The sequence below is a fragment of the Phoca vitulina genome, unplaced genomic scaffold (genome assembly GCF_004348235.1).
Source record: "Phoca vitulina isolate PV1807 unplaced genomic scaffold, GSC_HSeal_1.0 scaffold4, whole genome shotgun sequence".
Classification (NCBI taxonomy): domain Eukaryota; kingdom Metazoa; phylum Chordata; class Mammalia; order Carnivora; family Phocidae; genus Phoca; species Phoca vitulina.
Window position 1 is genome coordinate 16,782,533 of NW_022589707.1, and position 10,512 is coordinate 16,793,044.

The 10,512-nt window shown below is 47.3% G+C and overlaps 1 long non-coding RNA gene across 1 annotated transcript; it reads right to left on the reverse strand.

The window, feature by feature from the left end:
- Positions 1–651: 651 nt before the first annotated feature.
- Positions 652–10,180, reverse strand: LOC116630802. Its single transcript, XR_004299017.1, has 3 exons — positions 9,455–10,180; positions 8,135–8,348; positions 652–1,019 (listed from the first exon to the last, which is right to left on the reverse strand). It is a non-coding gene; the product is annotated as an uncharacterized LOC116630802 (long non-coding RNA).
- Positions 10,181–10,512: the final 332 nt, after the last annotated feature.

Here is a 10,512-nt window from a genome sequence, read left to right on the forward strand (position 1 = left end):
ATGGAGCCAGAGGAATGGGACATGCCAGAAGTCCCGGGCCTCCCTCTGGCCACATGGCCTGGACCATTTGCTCCCATGTTTGCCCAAGACTCACGAGCATCGCCACAGGGTAATGCTGTGTCTGATACCCCCTCACCGTTCATTCACTCATCCTTAGAACATTGACTATCAGTGTTTTCAGGCTTTTACATCTAGTCCCTTCCAGGGTGGGGTTTCTTAATAAGTATTGGTCAAGCATTATGGCATTTACCAGAACTCTGTGGGTTCACATCTAGCGATCGTCTAGGTCCCCTGAGGCTCCTCGCCTCTGCTTTTACAACAAACTGCCACCGGATAGCCGGGCTTGAATTGCTTGGTTCCCTGAAAGCATTAGGAACTGAAGTGTGCTTTTCTTTTTCTTTTTTTAAAGATTTTATTTATTTATTTGAGAAAGAGAGAGTGAGAGAGCGCACGAATTGGGGGAGGGGCAGAGGAGAGGGAGAAGCAGGCTTCCCGCTGAGCAGGAGCCCGATGCGGGGCTCCATCCCAGGACTCTGGGATCATGACCTGAGCCAAAGGCAGCGGCTTAACCGACTGAGCCACCCAGGCGCCCCTGAAGTGTGCTTTTTTAGTGGCATTGGTGTTCTTTCAATAATTAAAATAGAGCTTTTTGTTAAAATAACCAAGAACAAAGAAGAAAAAATATTATTTTAAGACAGGATATGCAGTTGGAGTTAGATCCAAAGAAACGCCAGCACCGAAGTGTAAACCAGCATCTTCATTACCAATGCTGCCGTCCTTTATTTAGTGTAATCCTGGTCTGCCTTAGGCTTGGGGAGAATTCATCGACCCTGAATCTTTTAACTTTCTTAGCTGTGTGCCAAATCTGATCGGATCTGTCAAGAGGCCTGGTGGGAGCTTTTCTCCTGCCTTGATCTCCGATGTTTAATTAAGGACCTCTCCCGACCTCTTATAACTTCTCAGAAGAAGGCTTGGTTTCTTGTGTTTTTGTTTGTGTCTTAGCCCTGTTTCCTTGTAGTCTGCAGAGAGAGAGAGAGAGAGAGAGAGAGAGTAAATTATAGTCAGGTGTGAGATTTCCAGAATATTCGACACTTGTGACTGCCTTTTTCTGAATCAGCAGGAAGATTTTCCTTACCTGAATTCCTTTCTCAGTCTCAGCTCTTTGCTGAGTTCGTTATCTCTAATCTCTAATCTCGAATCTCTAATCTCCATCGAAAGGTCCCTTGGCAACCAGGTCCCTGATAAGGTTAGATTGTAAACTGACCCCTCATGTCATCTGACTCTGCGAAGCCTGCTCTTCTGTAGGTACAAAGCAGGCCATCCCAGAACAGGGCTTTTAAAGACTTTTAACCCGAAGGTGACACAGAGCAAAAAGTGACTTCTATCTGAGCATCCCTGTGCGCTCAGCATGATCCCGGGGACACGAAAACAGCAGTGCTAGAAGAGCTGACGGTCTGGAAGAGGTTTTCAGTCTGACCCGGGGTGTCAGGCACGGAGGGACAGGGCCCAAAGGTGGCAGCTCATTGAGTTTGACTCAGTGAGGCAAACTCCCCTGGGTCCAGACCACCCGTAAGGGAAACCCTTTCCTGCTGCAAACCTACTTCTCCTGTCCTGGTCAGGGCAGGCTTTGTTTTCTATTCCCTCCCAGGTCACAAGTCTCATAGTGAAGGACACGAGACACGAGAGCCCTGAGGCAAGCCGGGTGGAGTTCAATAAAGCCACATAGCCGGTGTGGTGAGGAAGATTAGGATGGCAGGAAGGACCACTGCTGGGCTTCACTACACCCTGGCTGGGGTCATTTTGGCGGCGGCAGCGGAGAGGGGGGGTGCTTCAGCCTGTTTAATCCCAGATGTTTGGGAAGGCTTGGAGAAGCCTTTGGCATGAACAAAGTCTACATAGTCTACAACACAGATTGCTTGTTTTCTATTTTTGTCTGCTTACTGATCAATTTTGCAGTGTAAAACACCTTTCCATAATTCCCCTTAGAAAAGCTGAACCAGGGGCGCCTGAGTGGCTCAATTGGTTGAGCATCCGACTCTTGATTTCGGCTCAGGTCATGGTCTCAGGGTCCTGGGATCAAGCCCGCATGGGGCTCCCCGTACTCAGCAGGGACCTGCTACCAAATGGGCTTGCTTGCTCTCTCTCTCTCTCAAATAAATGAATAAATCTTTTTTTTTTTAAGATTTTATTTATTTGACAGAGAGAGACACAGTGAGAGAGGGAACACAAGCAGGGGGAGTGGGAGAGGGAGAAGCAGGCTCCTCGCTGAGCAGGGAGCCTTATGTGGGACTCGATCCCAGGACCCTGGGATCATGACCTGAGCCGAAGGCAGACGCTTAACGACTGAGCCACCCAGGCACCCCTAAATGAATAAATCTTAAAAAAAAAGAAAGAAAAGCCCAACCAAGTTGATTGATAAAGTTACTCAGTGCCATTCTTATCAAAAGGGTCCAAATTATGCCTCAGTCCTGTGGCCACAACTGCTCTGCGGGGTGAGGTGAAAACTGCTTGTGGGAAGTGAGTAGATCGAAATTGTTAATGTTTAATGAGTGCATGCTGAGAACCAGGCTCTCTCTGAACCTTTTACTTCATTATCTTATTTATTAAGATACACAGTGTTCTCCAGAGGAGGACGTTCCCGTCCTGTTTGGGAACAATCAGGAGAGAGAAGAATTCAACGGGGGGCAGGTCTTGGTGCCAAGAGGGGCCGCCCCAGCCAGCTAACTTACTCCTCCACAGTGCAGGTCCCCTGGAGAGGAGAGACCCTGCCCTCCCAGGTAAACCCCCCACCCCCACCACCACCACGGCCAGCAGACTCGGCTCCCCTCCAGGCTGCACCCCAGGCTGCCTGGGCCTTAGGAAGGAGGGCTCACAGAGCATTATGCTATGGGCTTGTTGTTACGTTATCTTGTTTTCTCCTCACTATAATCCTATAAGGGAGGATAATATTTTTGCCCCCATTTGACAGGTGAAGACACGGAGACACAGAGGGGATGAAAGTTTGCCCACAATCCTACAACTAGAGGCTGATGGAGCGGAGTTCTCCCGTGTTCAACCTCTGTCTCCCCACTATGGTAATCTGCCAATGTTCTGACTCAGCCAAAGGGGTTGTACCCTTTGGCATCACAGTTGGGTCACTGGGACCATTGAGAATCTCAGGCAGGGTCAAGAGGGTCTGAAGGATTATGGAAAGGTGTCTTATGCTGCAAAATTGACCAATAAGCAGACAAAACCAGAAAACAGGCGATGTGCGTTGTAGATTGTGTTAGTTGGTGAGGCCTGCCGTAACAGAACACCATAGGCTGGGTGGCTTAAGTAACAGAAATTCATATTCTCACAGTTCTCACAGTTCTGGACGCTGGAAGTCTAAGCCCAAGGTGCCAGCAGGGTCAATGTCTGGTGAGAAGTGCAGATGGCCGCCTACTCTCTGTGCCCTCACATGGCCTTTCCTCTGGGTGTGCACACCCCTGGTGTCACTCTCTCTTCTTGTAAGGACACCCGTCCTGTTGGAGTAGGGCCCCACCCTTATGACCTTATTTAACTTTACCCTCTTAAAGGCCTTATCTCCAAATACAGTCACATCGGGGGTTGGGGCTCTCCACTGTGGGAATTTTGAGGGGACACAACGCAGTCTAACCATAGATGCTTCAGAGCTCTGTGTCCCTCCCGGCACAGCCCCCACAGCACGGGTCCGTCGGGGGGTCCCGGGTGTCAGCCCCTCTCTGCAAGGCTTGGCCGCTAGAGACGGCTCCCTGCCATCCACGGCCGTGGAAGACCACTGCTCTCCTGAGAATTCAGGAAGGCTTCCTACAGCGCCTCTGCCCACTCCTGCAGCTTTATAACACCCAGCATTTACATGTAATTGTTTTCACGTCAGCTAGAGCTTTTCCATTTACCATCTCAACAGAGGGACTGAAACCACAGCCCCTTATCTGGTCAAAATTTTTATCAATATTACTTTTTTTTAGTCCTCATAGTGGTCTAAGGTTTTAGAGGGCTATGTTCTTCCCATATACAAAGCTGATTTCTTTTATTCTACCCCTGGAATAGCTTTTCCAATGAATATTCATTTTTTAAAAAAGATTTATTTCTTTATGTATTTGAGAGCCAAAGCAGGAGAGCAAGAATGAGGGGAGGGGCAGAGTGAGAGGAAAGAGTCTCACGCAGACTCCGTGCTCAGCACGGAGCCCGACGTGGGGCTTGATCTCACAATCCTGAGACCACAACTGAGCTGAAACCAAGAATTGGACGTTCAACCAACTGAGCCACCCAGGCGCCGCATAGTTTTTCCAGTGAAAGAAATGGCTTTGCAAAAAGCCATGCATACCTGGATGCCTGGGTGGCTCAGTCGGTTAAGCATGTGCTTTCAGCTCGGGTCATGATCCTGAGGTCCTGGGATCGAGCCCCGCATGGGGCTCCTTGCTCATTGGGGAGCCTGCTTCTCTCTCTGCCTGCCGATCCCCCTGCTTGTATTCACTCGCTCTTTCTCTCCCTCTGACAAATAAATAAATAAAATCTTAAAAAAAAAAAAAAGCCATGTATACCTTGGTAAACTAGCTCTAGAAAGAAAGAAAGAGAGCGAGAGAGAGAGAGGGAGGGAGGGAAGGAGGAAGGAAGGGAGCCAGCCGGCTCTGATTTGTAGTTTGCCAATTTTCATGGTGTAAATACTTCTACCATAATAGATTTCAAGCTATCAATGGTTTAAAAACTGACTCACAAAGTTCCTGAATATTTTATACTTGGCTCCCATAAGCCACTGTTTATTCTGCTCATGGTCACGGAAGCCATTTCATAGATTTTAATTTGGATCAGGGTGCAATCTGAGATCTTGATCACGATGAGGTTGACTGGCCCTGCCAGGACCCAGTGTCACAATCTTATTTCAATTCCTAGGATGCTGTAAACCTCTGAGCGCAGATCCACGTGCATCTAATACATGCTTCTTAGAAGAATCACCCGTTTGCTGCAGATCAGTCACTCCACTGGCTGTGGGAATTCTCACAGGGCCTTGGGTCTTCATGGGAAAAGTCAAAAGTTAATTGGGAGCAAGTCAGGGGAAGATTGTTGGCTGGTGTGAAAGCTGCCCAAACATGTGATTTGTTGGAACTGGGCATCTGTTTATTTTTCATTCAACAAGGACTGTGGGGTGTCAGCCATTGCCTCCTGTCTGACCTACTGCTGATGACAGGGTCATCAGGTCTTCCTTGGGGCCCTGACTATCTGCACGCCATGTATGTGGATATGTCCAGAGAGCTTCCGTCCCAGAGTCAGAATTGAGAAACTCAACAGGGCTCCAGAGTAACTGTGTTACCATGTTATGTAAAACATTACGTAGGTCGTAATACCAAGTTTGTGGCCATGGTGTAGCATCTCAGAGGAAAAGAGATCTGGGAGCAGACCTTGGAGATAACGGGGTTTGGAGGCATCATACTCCACTGAGTTGAATATGAGTGGGAATTGTAGCAAGCTTTGGCTCAGGAACGGAATGGTTTTCAGAGTGACCAGTGTGGGGAGGGAAGGGATGGTCCCCCCACTTCCCGCCCGGTCATGCCCCTGCTGCTGTATCAGGCCAGGCTTGGTGGGGAGCAGGAGGAGGGAAAGGGCCCCTCAATTCCCCCCTCCCCGCCCCATGTATATTCTCCTCCTCTCCGTTCCTCTGCATTTTGCTCTTCCGATTATTCCTGGGTCCTGGCTGAGCTGGCGAAGTGGGCATGATGCTACTAATACGTTGATTTGAGAGAAGAGTTTAGCTCATTGGACCTTTGGGAAAGACCTCGTCTGGCACCTTGCTTGGTGGGATAACAAGCTTCAGTGACGTTAACAGTGATACTAGCCTACACCCCTGTCATATTTTTATTTTATATGCCGAAGGTATCAAGAATCACTTCTGTAGGTGAAATCTGCCTTTCCTCTGGCAACAGAAAGGCTAAATTGGAAATGGTATCCTTGGGGCCACCTCTCCATTCTAGAGCTTCTCTCAGCTCAGGGGCGGATGGGCACGGATAACTTCACACATTCACAGGGCTCTCCATAACATATCATGGCATTCGAAACATCAATAATGAATTATCTCTTCTCTTATACTCCTGTGGTCTCTGTTTACTCATAGGCCTATTTTGAGGAATTAATGAAATTAAAATAATTTACAGTTGAACATCTACTCTGTGCCAACTCCTGTGCTAGGTACTTTATAAATACTATTTCCAAACCTAATAACATCATGAGATAGGAATCGTCGCTACTGTTTTATAGATGAAGAAGCTGAGACCCAGAGAAGTTATGGATTTGTTCAAGGTCATTAAGTGTTAAGATTCCAGTCAAGTCTTTTTAATTCAAAAGCTCTCACATTTTCTCACTATGTTACTATGTAATATAAAACATTGTATCAGTCAGCATAAAATTAGGTTGTGCTATAGTAACAAGCAACCCTAAAATCTTAGTGGCTTTTATTTTTAAAAGTTTTATTTATTTATTTTTAAGATTTTATTTATTTGACAGAGAGATAGAGAGCACAAGCAGGGGGAGCAGTAGGGAGAGGGAGAAGCAGGCTCCCCACTGAGCAGGGAGCCCGGCATGGGACTCCATCCCAGGACCCTGGGATCACGACCCGAGCTGAAGGCAGACACTTAACCGACTGAGCCACCCAGGCGCCCCACAACCAAGTTTTGTGATATCCTCCCATGTGATGTGTAATTCACATGCATCACAGTTGGCTGGGGGCTCTGCTCCCCAGCCCCTCAGGACTCAGGCTGATAATGGAAACGCCACTGTCTGTTGCCAGCCCCCATGGTAGAGGGAGAGAAAGCTTTGGAGGGTCTAAAACTAGCACTTACATGCCCCGGCATTGAATTGACACACATCGCTTCTACTCACAACTCACTGGCCCGAGTATTACATGAATATTCCAAACCACAATGGGGAGGAAGTGCAAATCCCACTGGACAGCCGAGAACAGAAAGTTACACGGCGGGTAGCACTGAAACCTGCCATGAGTGTCTGACACAGGACTTGGCGCGTACATGCTCAGTAAACATTATTTCACACCCCTTCCCCCTCCCCAGCTATGAGCAGCTTATGGTGAAATAATGTTTTTTTGGATCAAGAGACAGGCCTTTCATTTTGTACTCTGTTCAATGCTTGCTTTCTCCATTGGCTTGCAGCTGGATCATGGGATACTGGCAGCAGTCCACATCTAGATCAGATTGTTCCAGGGCCCAGGTCTCCAGTGACTCGCTGTCTAACTATGTATCAGGAGTCTCTATCAGTCGTCCTCAAATGCCACGTTCCAGGTGATGGATGATACTCACATGCACGACACATGACAACCTCCCCTGGGCATCCCTGATTTGGCTCAGGGCTGCAGGCAATCCCTGTCTGGAAGCTTTAAGTCCACCCCTTTTCCTTCCTTACAGGGCAGAACATCAGAGTGCAAGTGAGTGACACAGGCATTATCATAGGGATACATTGACTCTCTTCTAATTGATAAAAAATTCACCAATCATTTCAAAACCTCAGTAGTTCATTAGTAATAGAGAATTGCCCGGGACACACCTTATAACTGCTCCAGACATGCAGCATGTCAGGACACCCCCCTGGAGGGACTGGTCGAGAAGATGCCAGAGAAGCCAGTTGTGAAATAAAAAATTGTGTCAATTAACCAGTTGTTTTATCGACACTGTGCCAAAGAATTGATTGGAGAGGACATTTTGTCCACACTAACTGAATTGACTTGTGGTCTTGGCATTGTGTACACCCAGCCTGGGAATTAAGAATGTAAGCATAATACCAAATCACAGAATGTTAGACTGGAAGGAATCTCCAGAGACATTTTTCACGCATTCCCCTCATATTACAGATGAGGAAACTAAGAACAGCCAGCCTTAAAGATTTGCTGAGGGGCGCGCAGCACCATTGTTAACTATTGTGTGTGTTAGTGCACCCACAGCATTTTTAACATTTTCTGTAGCTATTTCAGAATCAAGACGCTCAACTGAATGGTATTGCATATTTTCTAAAAGTAGACAAGAATTTGAGAAACACCCTGTGGTGCAATTTTCATTGCTTAAACTTGGTGCTGACTCATTTGACTTACCCCACTTCTTTACCAACATCGCTCATGGCATCCGTCACTTACATTGGCTCTTTTCCTCACTTGGTCCCATCCTCTCGGGCTGGGCTGGGCTGGGAAACAGGATGCACTGACGTCACCTCCGTTCATCTTCATTGGCTGGTGAACCAGGGCTCAGAGGTGAGGTCTCTGCTGGGAACTTCTTGGCACACGGATGTCCTCCAGCCTGAAGTAAGCCACCTGTTGCCCATAAGGGCAAGCTGTTTAGGGCCAAAAGAGTCTGTGGAACAAGGAAGCCAAGGGTTTCGGGCTTCATATTTTTGAAAAGGGATAAACACAGTACCCCCTACAAACAAACACTGTTTAAAGTGTTAAGGGTAAGGGGCCCCTGGGTGGCTCAGTCTGTCAGGCATCTGTCTTCGGCTCAGGTCATGATCCCGGGGTCCTGGGATCAAGCCCCGCAGCCGGCTCCTTGCTCAGTGGGGAGCCTGCTTCTCCCTCTGCCTGCCACTCCCCCTGCTTGTGCTCTCTCTCTGATAAATAAATAAAATCTTTAAAAAAAAAAAAAGAAATAAAGTATTGAGGGGAAAAAATCCCACTCAAAAATAGTCCTTGGATCAGGGCCCTCCATACTTCCCCTGAACAGTGACTGGAAATTTTTCCCTCACCTTGGGGTCCTGCATCTTGAAATGTTTTTAGTGTGAGACAGGTGATTTTGTGGTGGTCCCTTCAATCTATCCCCCTCTTCTCAAGTCTATTTCAGAGGCCTTGAAGGCTCCCTGCTTCAGGGCCCAGGAGGGAAGGCACCCCAGACCGGTTCTGTATGGCCCTGGGCTGAGGGTCAGGGTCAGTGGCCAGGATCTAGTTTGTCCTCTGTCACTGCCCCGTCTAGGATTTTGGCAGCTCTCCCAATCCTACAGGCCCAGATGCAGGAGGCAGCCCTTGGCATGGACAGAGAGCTGTTAGACTCAGGGCCAAAAAGTCAGCCCTTTCCCCCAGATGGATCACATGGGACTGCCCCTCCCTCACGCAGCACCCCTCTTTCCCTCTCCCATGTGTTTCCATGGCTTAGGAAGTATTTGGAGGTTGGTGGGGATCAGGGAGCAGGGAGGATGGAGCAGTAGGGTGACATCCTGGGACAGGTCTCTCCCTAACCCACACCAAATAAGAGAGGGGGAGGAAAGGACCTGGAGTATGAGAGTAGATTCTAAGTCGCACTGGGTACTCTTCTCCTGGTTTTATGCATTGTTGAGAAGACACCGTAAAAGACCTGCCCTTCCCAGTCCATCTTCTTGCTGGCTTTGGTACAGAGCTACACACACAGACACAGACAGAGTCACACACATGAACGAACACACACAGAACGTCACCTTACAATGCACATACCAGTCATTTCTTCTGGGCCACTGGGTTCAGGATCTGGAAAACCCTGGTGGCGGAAGAATTCATGTCTGAAGAACTTAAGCCTTTAAGAGAAAGTAAAGGTAGGAGGAGAAAGGTCAGAAATGAACTAGAAAAATCTTTATAATTGCTTTTACATTCAGGAAAGCATACAACCCAAGAGCACATGGAAGAAGGAACATGTTAGGATGTATCGTATCCATGTTGGTGAAGGTATGAACTGGTTCAGCCAAGCTTGTGAGCAATTTGGCAACATGTATATAACTGGGAATGTGTTCTCCCAAGGGTAAGCAGCAGCACTTCTAGGGACATACTCTAGAGAAACAAGCTCAAGGATGTTCACTGGAGAATAATTTGTGACAAGGGAAAAATTAGAAATAACTTCAATGTCCATCAGTAGGTTAATGGATGAACTGTGGTCTATTTGTACAGTTTAATGTTATTCATCAGTTAAAAAGAATGAGCTAGATCTTCACCCAGCGACACAAGCAGACCTTAGAAACATCATGTTAGGTGAAAAAAGCAAGTTCCAGAATAATAGGTTCAGTGTGACACCACTTGCGTAAATTGAGAAGCACTTAAAACATTGCTAGGTATAATTTATGAGTAATTCATATGTGATAAAGTATGAACACATTATGAGAAGAATATCCATCAATTTTAGGATAGCTCCTGCATCTTTGGAGGAAGGAAAAGGGAGGCAAAGGGGACTTTGCCGTGTCTGTAAGGTTGTATTATTATTATTATTATTATTTTTATTTTTAAAGAATCCGACATGAGGGGCGCCTGGGCGGCTCAGTCGGTTAAGTGACCAACTCTTGGTTTCTGCTCAGGTCATGATCTCAGGGTCGTGAGATCAAGCCCCACTTTGGGCTCTGTGCTCAGCTTGGCGTCCATCTGCTTGAGATTCTCTCTCTCCTTCTCCCTCTGCCCCTTCCCCTGCTCGCATGTGCTATAAATAAATAAATAAATGCATAAATAAAATCTTAAAGAATCCGACATGAAAGTGGCAATATGTTAATATTTGCTATTTCTGGTGGTGG